Raw genomic sequence first — 12,071 nt, forward strand, 5'->3', positions numbered from 1 at the left:
ATTGGCTCAGAGAACATATTGTAGACTTAGATTATAAGAACATAACAAAGTAGAAGCCAGTATGGGTCATGTCTCTGACAGTTATAATTATAAACTTTAAGGGCTAGACAAGGAAAGAGCAAGTAGAATTAAGGTATGGAAATTGAATTAGAGTGAGAAGAACAAGCTGAAGTAATACGTTTATTGTGTAGTCTCGAGGGGTGGCAGGAATAAGACTGGTGAGTATTATGTTTGAAGGCAGTGAAAGAAAGCATCTGCAGAAGAAATTAAAACAGTGATACCCTGGAAAATCATGAAGCCATGTCCAAAGCTTATGATCTGACATATTGGACATTGAGGGAGATGGAATGAAGGTCAGGAACTCAGTTGTTTCTTGTGAGCGATCTGATCTTCCAAGTTTCATTTCTGGAAAAAAGAATATTTTTTATGAAATTAACTATAATGTCAAAACTAAATAATTTAAATGCTTACTGCAGGAGAGTATAATCAAGATTTACATATGTGGAGCTGCATACTTAAGAGGATAGATGGAATTCAATAGGGACAGCGGACTGAAAAACATCCTGAGTATATTGATGAGCATAAGCAGAAACCAAAGAAAATAATTTTTAAAAGTCAGCTGTAGTGAGATGTTGAGGATTCAGCTACGGAATGAAGAATTTCCAAAAGATCATACAAAACAAGAAATTTGGAGTTCACTGACTGAGAATGTAAAATAACCTGCAGCTTCTGTAAATCTGAAACAAGAGCATAAAGTATTAGAAATACTCAGCAAGTTGGGCAGCATTGGCAAAGGGAGAAACAGTGCCAACGTTTCAGATTAAGGATAAAGAAGAGGCAAAAAGAGACCGAATGATATCATGAAGAGCTAAACATCTTTAGGACTGGAATCAGGAAAGTGACAATAATTACACCAGTGTATATTAAATGCACAAACCCTGAATATGAAGCCTCAAATATTAGAATTACTTAGCAGAATTAAATATGTTAATTATTTGGATGTAGATTTTTGATCAGAAGGTACAGGTTTTAGATAAGTGATTTTGTACTGTAGGTCTGAAGAAAATGGCTAGAGGAAGATGAGAGAATGAAAATAAAACGTTGCATATTAGCTATCGTATTACGATGTATCTAGGGGATGAACTTGTCATGATGGAGACATAATAGATTTGATGTGAGGGAGGGAAGATTTAGACTGTGTGATTGCATTAAGCAGATAATGGCTAGTCAGCAGTTTGCTTGACAACTCCACTGATTCTTTTTTTTTGCAAATTAGTGCAAATTTTTCCAGGGTTTGTATTGGTGACAGTTTAGCCTGGGATGAATATGATGGAGGTGGTTTAGCTGGAGCTGTATGGTAACCATTATAAATTACTCTTCAGGATGGTATTAGAGAAGGATATGATGACAAACAGACTAACAGATTGAAAAACACAGCTTTGAGGGGCTGACTGTAGAACTTGGGAGGATAACATAGGCAAAATTATTTGTTAAAATATCATAGAAAATGGGAATAATTAAAATGATGTTCAACAGAGGGCAAGGAAGAGAAAATATAGCATTCCTGTGACTCCAAGGATGAACAAAGACCGCAGGAAAGAACAGAAAGGAAAGAAAATTTAACACATTAATACATAGGTAACAGGGAAAAGAAAATTATGAAATAATGAGAAAAAGAAGAGAGAAAACATTAGAAGAATGGTGCAATTCAATTATCAAGGAACATGCAAAAATAATGAAGTATTACAGACAAATCAAAAGCAGAAGGAAAATTGGGATGGGAACTGGGCATTAAGGGATAGGTTTGATAATGGCACAATTACAACCACAACATAGAGATTAGATTAGATTATGAGGACACGCAGTCCTTTTTTATTGTCATTTAGTAATGCATGCATTAAGAAATGATACAAGATTCCTCCGGTGTGATATCACAGAAACACAGGACAGACCAAGACTGAAAAAACTAACAAAAAACACATAATTATAACATATAGTTATAGCAGTGCAACAATACCATAACTTGATGAAGAACAGTCCATGGCACAGTAAAAAAGTTCAAAGTCTCTCAAATGTCCCACATCTCACGCAGACGGGAGAAGGAAGAAAACTCTCCCTGCCATGCCCGACCACAGTCTGACTCTGAGTCGTCCGAAAACTTTGAGCCTCCAATCAGCCCTCCGACACCGAGTACCGAGCACCATCTCTATCTGAACGATTTGACCTCAGCCTCGGTCGCCAGCAGCAGGCAAAGCCGGGGATTTTGGGGCCTTCCCCCCGGAAGATTCTCGATCGCACAGTAACAGCGGCAGCGAACTGGCATTTCAGAAATTTCTCCAGATGTTCCTCTGTGCTTTCATGTCTGTCTCCATCAAATCAGAATTGTCCACGGCCCCTATTTAACAGATACGATATCATTTCACCGGAGAGCTGCGCGTACTGCGTCACGCTGCCATCTTCTGCTCCTGAGATGGCAGAAATATCAAATCATCATTCTGCTTCAGTATTTAAAGGGTGATAGAACAGTTAAATGCAAACAATGGAAGTGGAAATGATATAGTAAATAATCCAGTGAAACTCAAAGAGGTTAAAACACCTGACCCAGGTGAATTGTATCTATAGGTTACAATATAAACTAAGGGACAAGAGTCACATTAAACACCATATTTAATAATTGATTTGAAAAAGGTGCAGTGCCCGAGGACTGGTGGATAGCTAATGTAATGCCCTTATTTCAGAAGGATCATAGTGCATGCAGGAAATTACAAACCAGTTGGTTTAATATAAATGACAGGAACAAAATGGAATTTAATTTCCAAGAAGAGAAAGAGTAGATGAACATTCCAAGATGAAAATTCAGCCTGAATTTCATTAGGAAGAAGTCTGACGACTGGCCTTACTAAATTTTTGAGGAGGTAACACAAAGGAGGGGGGAGAGAGGGAGAGGGAGAGAAAGAGAGAGAAAGTTATGTGTGGGGGGGAGAGAGAAAATGACAATAAACAGTAGTGGTGGTGATATATCATGACAGATGTAATCTATCTAGATTTTGGAAAGGCCTTCGTTAATGTTACCTATAATAGACTAACAAAGAAGGTCAGACAAAATGGAGTCAGGGATGTATACTGGATTGCTGGCTGACTGCAGGCCAGAAAGCAGGGGGCTGAAGTAAAGTTTAGTTTCTCACAGTGGAAGAAAGTGCCTGTTGAAAGTACACATAGATTGTGTGCAGCAGTTGTTCCCGCAACAACGGGCACTTCCTCAATTTTTAAAATAACATTGGAACAGTGAGCTGCTGGTCTCCCAGTCTCGTTACTGCAGAGGAAAAACTCTCTTGCCTTTGCTGATGAGAGAGAGCCTGCCTGAGATACCGAAGGGTGGGTTATGGATTGTAGTAATTGCTGGTCTCTAGATCAAGGTCTCTTTGGGGCTTTTGCTTTTGCTGGCATGGTGGGGGGGGGGGGAGCTGCTTCTGCTGGGGCAAATGAGGGAGAGTCGATATTTCTGCTGCCGCTTTTGCGTGGGAGGGAGAGGGGGAGCCTTGGGATTCCGATATTACTATCATTCATTCTTTGGGGTTTCCTGTTTCGTAGATATGTTTGTGAAGAGTAAGAATTTCAGGTTGTATATGGAATACATTCCCTGATATTAAATTGAACCATTTAAATTTTTAAATTCCTAATCACTTCCTTAATTTTTAAGTGAAACTGAATTGGAAAGGTCAGAGATGACAGAGAAGAAAATAGCAGTAAATGTATGAGGACTTTTTAACAGACTTGCAGAAGGAGTAAATAATTGGGTATGAAATTGCACAAGGTGCTACTTTTTGATTGGATGAAAAAACAGGTCAGTCATTGGTTGGAAGGTTTAAACCTAAGTAGCATCGAGAAAGGGAGATCTCAGAGTGCACACGGGCACTAAACATTATGTCACAGATTGGCAAGGCCATACAAATTTGAAGCCTAGGACTAAAGGTAATTTTTTAAAGAACAAAATTGAAAAGTAGTAGTTGGCCTCTTTGGTGTGGGAGGAGGAGGGTGGGCCTTGGGGGTTCCGATATTCTCTTGTAATTAATCGCAGCTCGCACTTTGTTGTCTCTACACAAACAACAACGTAACTATGTTGACCCCAGGCTAACAGCTTAGAACATGAATTCTACTGTTACCTCTGTACCAATACTCACTCAGACAACATGTCCAGTTTATGACACTGAAATAGGTTATCTCCATTGGTCAGATAATTGATCCTTCCTTTACCTAGGCCCTGGAAGGGGATTCTTCTTTGCAATGGTGCGTCTCTTGAGGGAGTTATCACTCACCAACTTAAATATTGTATTCCATTGTCATTGGCTGTAGGTCATCTGATTGACTTTTAACACCTTTTTTATTGCCCCAGGATATTATGTTAAATCAAAGAACACCTCACAAGTAACTTCTTTTTTGAAAATGATCTCCAGTCCAGCAGATTATCTGAAACATCATTGTGTCCATTTTAATACACAGAAAGCAAAGCAACTCCATCTCACAAAATGGAGGATGTAAAACAGTTGCACAAAATGGCAGCTTCCATCTCCAAGCACAGGGCAGGAACAAAGGCAATTGATCTAACTGCTTCCACTGTCCTTGACCCATTTGAGTTCACTGTTTTCTTCCATATTTTAAATTCACCATGGCCAACATAGTGTTGTTATGCTCTATCTGTATCAAGCCACGATGAGACCACACTTCAGAATACAACAGTCCTGGCCATCATGTTGTGTAAAGGGTACAGAGGAGCTGAAAATCAATTACAATGATGATACCTTAGCTACCAAACCATTTCAGGAAAGGCTGAATAGGTCAGATGTCCTATTTCTTAAAACGAGAAGACCAAGGGAGTGACTCAATAAGAGTGTTAGAAATTCCAAATAGTTTCAACAGAGAATGGTTACACTTCCCCTCCAAGAGGACCACAGCCTTGTTGTGGTTTAGAGGCTTGCATGCCTCGATGACCCAGAGAGCTGTGTTGGCAGGAATCAGGGCTTTATGCTTTGGCTCTTGGCCAAACTGGTCAAAGTGCAGAGGCCAGACTAACAGTGGGCCACCTGTCCCCCAGGTTTGGGGGTTCAGCTCAGGGCTAACAACCCTGACTGGTAAAACGAAACTTATGGAAAAAGCAATGAAGAACCCTTCTGCATCTGGGTGGCAAAGGACCGACAGGGATGAAGGACCTTCATTGCTGTCCTAAATACCAGCGGCATAACGGGCAGTAAGTTCCTCAGTGAGTTACATTTCTGAGGAAGAAAGTTAGAGCCCATCAGTATAAGGCAGTCAACAGAAAACACAACAGCAAAATGAGAAAAACTCCTTTGTTCAAAAAGCAGTGAGAATGTGCAGCTCACAACATTGAGTGGCTGAAGTGAATAGTATAATATACTTAAGGGAAGGCTTAGTAAATGTACCCTTCAATGCCTTTAGCATCTCAGGTCATTCTTCATGTGAGTTTTATGCATAAGTGTATCATTATGGAGGACATTACAGTGCAGCCTAATGCTGTTCTCACTCCATATCCTTCAATGTAATGAGGCCAATTTATTTTACAGTGGCTCTTTCAGCTACGTCTTCGTACCACGTTTGTAATTATAGAAATAAGACAATGTGTGAGGATGTAGCGCTTGTTGTCATGGTAATTATTTAAGTGCCAAGAAGCAGTATTCCAATATAAAAACAAAAAATACTTAAAATACTCAGCAGGTCAAGCTGATATGTGGAAAGAGAAAGCAGGAAAAGCATTTAAGGAATTGATTTGTTATGTTGTCTTAAACAGTATAGCACTAACTTCATTTATTCCTGGTTTTGGCATCTTAGGGAATTTATAGATATTATTAGGCCTAAGCTGCCATAGTAACAAATATCATTATCGGTGTTAAGAAGCAGTGCCTACTTTCTTATTTTTTTTTCATTTGTGCAGTTTAATGGGAAAATAAAGGAGTGTGGTGATGAAGTGACAAAGTGGAGTTCAGACAGAGGATCTGCTGTGATCTTATTAGAGTCATAGAAAACTATCTCTTCTTCTTGGGCCCTTAACTCCCGGTGGAGCAAAGGTAGGATTGCCAACTGTCCCGTATTAGCAGGGACATCCCATATGTTAGGCTAAATTAGTTTGTCCCATACGGGACTGCACTTGTCCTGTATTTCCCCCGCTAAGGTAGAGCGTTCCTATGAAACCGTTTGTAAGCCGAAATGGTGTAAAGGGAAGAAGCAATTACCATTAATTTATATGAGAAAAATTTTTGAGCGTTCCCAGCGCCAAAAAATAACCTACCAAATCATACCAAATAACACATAAAACCTATAATAACACTAACATAGTAAAAGCAGACTCGGGAAGATTAAGCCAAAACCGATGTGTAGAAAAAAATCCGCATGTACACGCATGCGCACGTCACGCATGCGCACACAGGTGCCCGCGCAAGGCTTCATGGTCATGGTAGTCTTTCTTGGGGTACACACAAGTGTCCCGAATTTGACTGCTACTTTTGTCCCTTATTTGGGAGTGAGAAGGTTGGCAACCCTAAGCAAAGGCCAGCAATAACCCCCTGTCAGCATTGTCTTCTGATCGGAGGCAGTTTCTCGAGGGTGGACCAGGAGTGTCCTCCTCGTCTAATTTCAGCATCGATGTCTCTCCTCCTCGTGTTCTTTGAACATCCCTTTATCCTCTTTCCTTGGGTATTCCATTTTAATGTCATAGAAAACTACAGCACAGAGACAGGCCTTTTGGCCCATACAGTCTATGCCAAACCATCTGAACTGCCTAGAACCATCAATATGGTCACAAATGCTCAAAGAGCTCCATGGTCTATTCCTGCCTCTATTATATATATTTATGCAAATTGTCTTCTCATTTCTGCGGAAAGCTTTTTATCTTCCCAAAGATGTGAGCTTATTTATCGTGTAGCTTTATATAAACAGATCATGGTAAAATTGATAATGAGACTGAACTTTTCCGGTGCCAGGAATCCATAATGGTATCACTTGGTTCAAACTGCTGTGATACTGTATGATGCAGTTCAATTAAGGTGAGATGGGCTGTTAAATTGAACAGAAATTGATAATCCCAAAGTTTGCCTTATCTGTACTTTTCTTTGCCAAGTTGAGTCAGTCTAAAAGTAATTGCTTATGCGTAGAACTTTGAGATGTTACTAAATAGTAAGGCACTACATAAATGGAAGCAAACAAGTTCATTTTTGTTTATCAGAAACATTCGCGGTCGGTCATCTGATTCTCTCAGCTACATAAATGGCACAGCATTTGCTTAGCACGTCACGTAGGTTGATTCCATCACGATAAAGCTAAAACCAATTTCCATCACAATTTGAAGGAACAAAATGTAGTTTATCAGGCACCTAAAATGCTTTCCTTTCTTCTGATGTAAACTTGTATGAAGTGACTTTATTGTGCAGAATGGGGCATGCACTATTTGTGGGGGGGGGGGGGGGCGCGGTGGTGACTGACTAATATTGATGAATGTGATTTGGTGTTAATTTCACAGTCATCAGTTAGGGGAGGTGGGAAAGCAGTTTGACCTTTCACAGACTAGCAAAGGACAGCATAGCTTTCGGCATACATTTTGACCTTTGAAGCTTCACTTATGTTTTGACAGGCAGAAAGGTAATAGATATCCACAACTAGTTATGCATTGCATGTACAAATCGCACTGTGTGGTAATACGGTGTTACGAAGGAGAACCTGAGATCAACCCTATCCTTGCCAAGCGCAAGTACTGCAGTGAACGAAGGACATCAATCCTCTACAACTGATAAAAATTCTATCACTTTCCTTCCGGCAGTCCATTGCGTATTGCCGCAGTCTTTGTTCGCTCTTGAAGTGATTTGCATGTAGTTGTGAGTAAGGAGGTTCTTATCTGAGTGAACTGCAGTTTTCTAATCCTCAAACCGTAATATTGAATACAACTCATCCTTACCACTTGCTTCAAAGTGCTTGCTGCCCTCTCAAACTGCAATCTCTGCCTCTATTGGAGACAAACAGGAAATGCTTGAGGGAAAATTCATAAAACTGCTTTTGTGATTTTGCTTAAAAATGTGCACAATTTAATCTTGATTTTGTTTGTTAGTTAATTAACAAGCTTCAAATCAGGTTCAAAGAACCATTTTGCAGTAAGGTTGCCCACAATAAAGTCACATGAGAAAGAAATGATGATTAGTCTGTTCCTGTCATTGTTTTTGTTGTTTTGTGAGCAGTGTAGCATAAGATATAAAACATTGCTATAAATTTCAATTAAAAATTGAAATAGATAAATAGTACAAAAAAGTGAATAGACTCTTCTCAGGTATTGATTATAACCGATGTTTCAATGACAAACTCCACATCTTCATCAGGGATGATGCCTGGGCATGTCTTGTCTGGTGGGATTTATACCCCCATAGTCCACCTTTCCTGATTGGTTGGTCCTCATCCAATCATGAGGGACAGACTACTGGGGTATAAATACCACCAGATTAGACCTGCTCAGGCATCATCCCTGATGAAAATGGCAGAGTTTGTCATCAAAACGTTGGTTATATTGGTACCTGTACCCGGCTGGAAGCCCGAGAAGAGTTTATTCGTCATATACACTGAAAGACTACTAGATCCTTTTTCTGTACAGAAGAGAAAGAGTGAGATGATAAATCGCAAACAAGAGAAAGTTTGCAGATGGTATAAACACCAAGCAGTGTTCATGAACAGTTGAGACCAAGATATCTTTCAACTTAGAACAGAAGTTGAAGGAAATGCACATAAATCTCACATGATCGTCTCAACCTGGAGAAATGACCAAATTAGCTGTCAAAGCATTTCTGTGGGAGTTAAAATGTATGTTGACACAGCCAGAACCAGATTTCTTGACGTTAGGGCCTGCTGGATGAATAAGTGGGTTGGAAGATAGGTGAGCAAATGGTAAGGGTGGTGAACTGCTCAAGCACTGTTTCGTTCAGCTGTGGTTGAATGATAAGTAAACTTGAATCGGAATTTGATTTGATTTGATGAGGAAACTTGAGTTCACTCTTATTGAGAGTAATTCCTGTAATCTAGGAGTGGTGGAAGGTGATTGTGAGTCATCATTTCAAAAATGGCTGGATCATATGGAGCCGCAATCGAGAGGCCAATCTACAAGATGGCAATTAATGGTAAGGTTCATTGTGTCTGCACCATGTTTCTCAGACTCAACTGCCTGATTTTCATGACCATCACTAGAGCACTACTTTGAGTGTGAGAAACAGGATCAATGTCTATTTTAGCGAAATGGAGAATCTGTCAAATCTATTGAATTGACATGCTCAGTTCAATATAATTGAATTGCGTAGAAAAGTGAAGTTTGACTTGAAGCTATTTTTTGCCTCTTCTCAATTTAAATTTTGTGAAGAGAGCTTACGGTTTGGTGTTCGGCTTGAGTTGTTGTGTGAGTAATGTTTACAGAGCTTTGAATGATTTGGGGCTCTTGCGCAGCAGAATCAGACTGGTTTTCTCCATGGCTGGAGAATGGTGCAGATTTTCAGCACTGCTTGAGAATTCTGCTGCTGTTTATGTAACTGAAGGCAGGCCCCGTCCCACAGCTATACCTCCTCAGATCTGTGCTCATCAAAACTAAAGGTGCCAGATGCTGCAGAGAATTTTCTGATTTCATCTGGAAAGTTCCATGATCAAAGCTGCTTCATTTACTTCTGTAGCTGGCTGAGCATTGATTGAGCTTGTCAAGAGACGTGCCTGCTTGTCTTGGATAATACAGATCCATGGTGCATTAGGTACTCTGCTTTCTGTTTGAAACTCACAGTTATTGGGATGTATACAGTACGTGAATGGGTTATATAACAGATGTTAAGTTCAGACGATGTCATAAACTGCAGAAAGAAATCCTGAGTACTTTATTTGTGGAATCCAAACATGACCAGTTTTTCCAGTTTTTACATATAGAAAGGGGTCAGCTGATTTAATGGATATTGTACCATTTTGGGGTTGTTTGACAGAGCTTCCATACAATGGTAGCTGGTGACAGACTTAGCTCTGCAGCCCCCCAATAATTCAATCTGAACAGGTGAGACTCATAATGTAAGTTCTAATTACTGAGAAGGCCTACTTTGCTGCACATTTTACTGGTATCCTATATGTGCTTCCTGTCTTGTATCTATGAGGACAAGGCCTCAAGCTGCGATGTCACCTGTTTACAGCAGGCAGGAGAGAGGCGTCGGAGCCAATGCGCTCCACCAGGGGGCAGTGTGGTGCAGTGTCCAGGCTGGAGCCGATGCTGCCCTTCCGGTGTTCGTTGGGCTGAAGACAAGTTCAATTGTGGACGACTGAGGCTTGAGTCTCAACTTCGTTATTGCGTGGCTGTATCTTGTATGTGCTGTGTGACTATTGGTACTGTGTTCTGCACCTTGGCCCCGGAGTAACATTGCCTCATTTGGCTGGCATTCATGGGTATTCATGTACAGTTGAATGACAATTAAACTTGAATTGATTTGAATTAAAGGGGAACAACAAATTCACAGGAGGCAAACATGTTCATTTCAAATGAAATGATTGTTGAGGCACCCCCCAGTTCTAACTCTATTATTTTTATTAATTCCTTCACTTCTTTCTTATACATACATTCTTACTATGATATCATCAATATATGCAGTTAAATTCCAAGGGTAAGAGAAAAAAGTTAAGTTTTATAAACAAATTTCTGATACATAGTACACTTATTGCCCAATGGAGCCTTGATATAGTTTTCATATCAAAAATGTATGCCACATTACCAAAGCATATATAACACATCCATACCGAGGTATGAGATTCTTTCAGGGGGAATATTGAACTTTAAGAGAAAAAAATGTATCAATGTATCTCAGAAAGTGTTGCAGCTTATTGGCTGCTGAAGGCACCATTCATATTTTATGTGCTTCCATACTCAAATATCCCAAAGCTGTCTTGACTGGCATCCCACTTTCAATTTTTCATATATTCATAACGCCAATATCCCAAAGCACAATTTCTCTTCCACCTATTGGAACTCTACTTGCTTGCCTACATTGAGGCTTGGTCCACCAGAATCTCAGTTTTGTACCGTTTGTCTATATGTGTGAATCATTAGTAATATGTTGGAGGAACTCAGCAGGTCAGGAGGGGAATAAACAGTCGACCTTTTGGGCTGAGACCCTTCATCAGAACTGAAAAGAAGGAGGTAAAAGTCAGAACAAGAATTTGGAGGGGCAGGAGAGGAAGGAATACAATCTGGCTGGTAATAGGTGAGACCAGGTGAGGAGGAAGGTTGATAACTAATTATTGCTTTTTTCTTCTCTGCCTCTGAAAGATAGTCTGATCTTGCATTCCTCAGAGAACTCTGCACTCTATTAACCCTAGATCCTTATGGTTACCCAGTCTCCCAATTTCACTCTTGGCAGATGAACCTCCAGCTGTTTGGACAGATATCATAAGCAGTGTGGTGATGGGATATTGTGGTCATCATTTAAATAGTTCCATTTTTAATGGTTCCTTACCACATATTCTAATCATACAATAACATTCAATTGATCTCATTTCATTTCATAGTTAATTATGACTAAGCTTACATTTGTAGAATTTAAATTCTTGCATTGCAAAACTATGCCTTTAAAAATTGTTTAAAGAGATGTGTTAATAAGTTAATGTAGAAGTGTCACAATTAGAAGTTGCTGGTGAACTCAGCAGGCCAGGCAGCATCTCTAGGAAGAGGTACAGTCGACATTTCGGGCCGAGGCCTTTCGTCAGGACTAACTGAAAGAAGAGCTAGTAAGAGATTTGAAAGTGGGGGGGGAGGGGGAGATCGGAAATGATAGGAGAAGACAGGAGGGGGAGGGATGGAGCCAAGAGCTGGACAGTTGATTGGCAAAAGGGATATGAGAGGATCATGGGACAGGGGGCCTAGGGAGAAAGAAAAGGGGAGGGGGGGTAAGCCCAGAGGATTTCCTGCTCGCATTGCATTGTCTTTAAAGTGGTGTTGAGAATGACAAAGAAAAGGAATTAGTATGAGAGGTAAAAGTACACAGGTAAGTTATTCCCGATGTTTCACATCC

The 12,071-nt window shown here is 40.1% G+C and overlaps 1 protein-coding gene across 11 annotated transcripts in view; it reads left to right on the plus strand.

Moving 5' to 3' along the window:
- LOC134338201 (disks large-associated protein 2-like) overlaps positions 1-12,071 on the plus strand; it is a 787,855-nt gene that overhangs the window by 448,485 nt on the left and 327,299 nt on the right. Inside the window, exon 1 of one of the 11 annotated variants that reach the window (XM_063033868.1) lies at positions 6,005-6,080. The exons of the other annotated variants lie outside the window; for them this stretch is intronic. The gene's annotated coding sequence lies outside the window, so the exon portion shown is untranslated. Of the gene's footprint in view, positions 1-6,004; positions 6,081-12,071 lie in introns of those variants that run through there. 11 annotated transcript variants of the gene reach the window in all.

The sequence above is a fragment of the Mobula hypostoma genome, chromosome 26 (genome assembly GCF_963921235.1).
Source record: "Mobula hypostoma chromosome 26, sMobHyp1.1, whole genome shotgun sequence".
Taxonomy (NCBI): Eukaryota; Metazoa; Chordata; class Chondrichthyes; order Myliobatiformes; family Myliobatidae; genus Mobula; species Mobula hypostoma.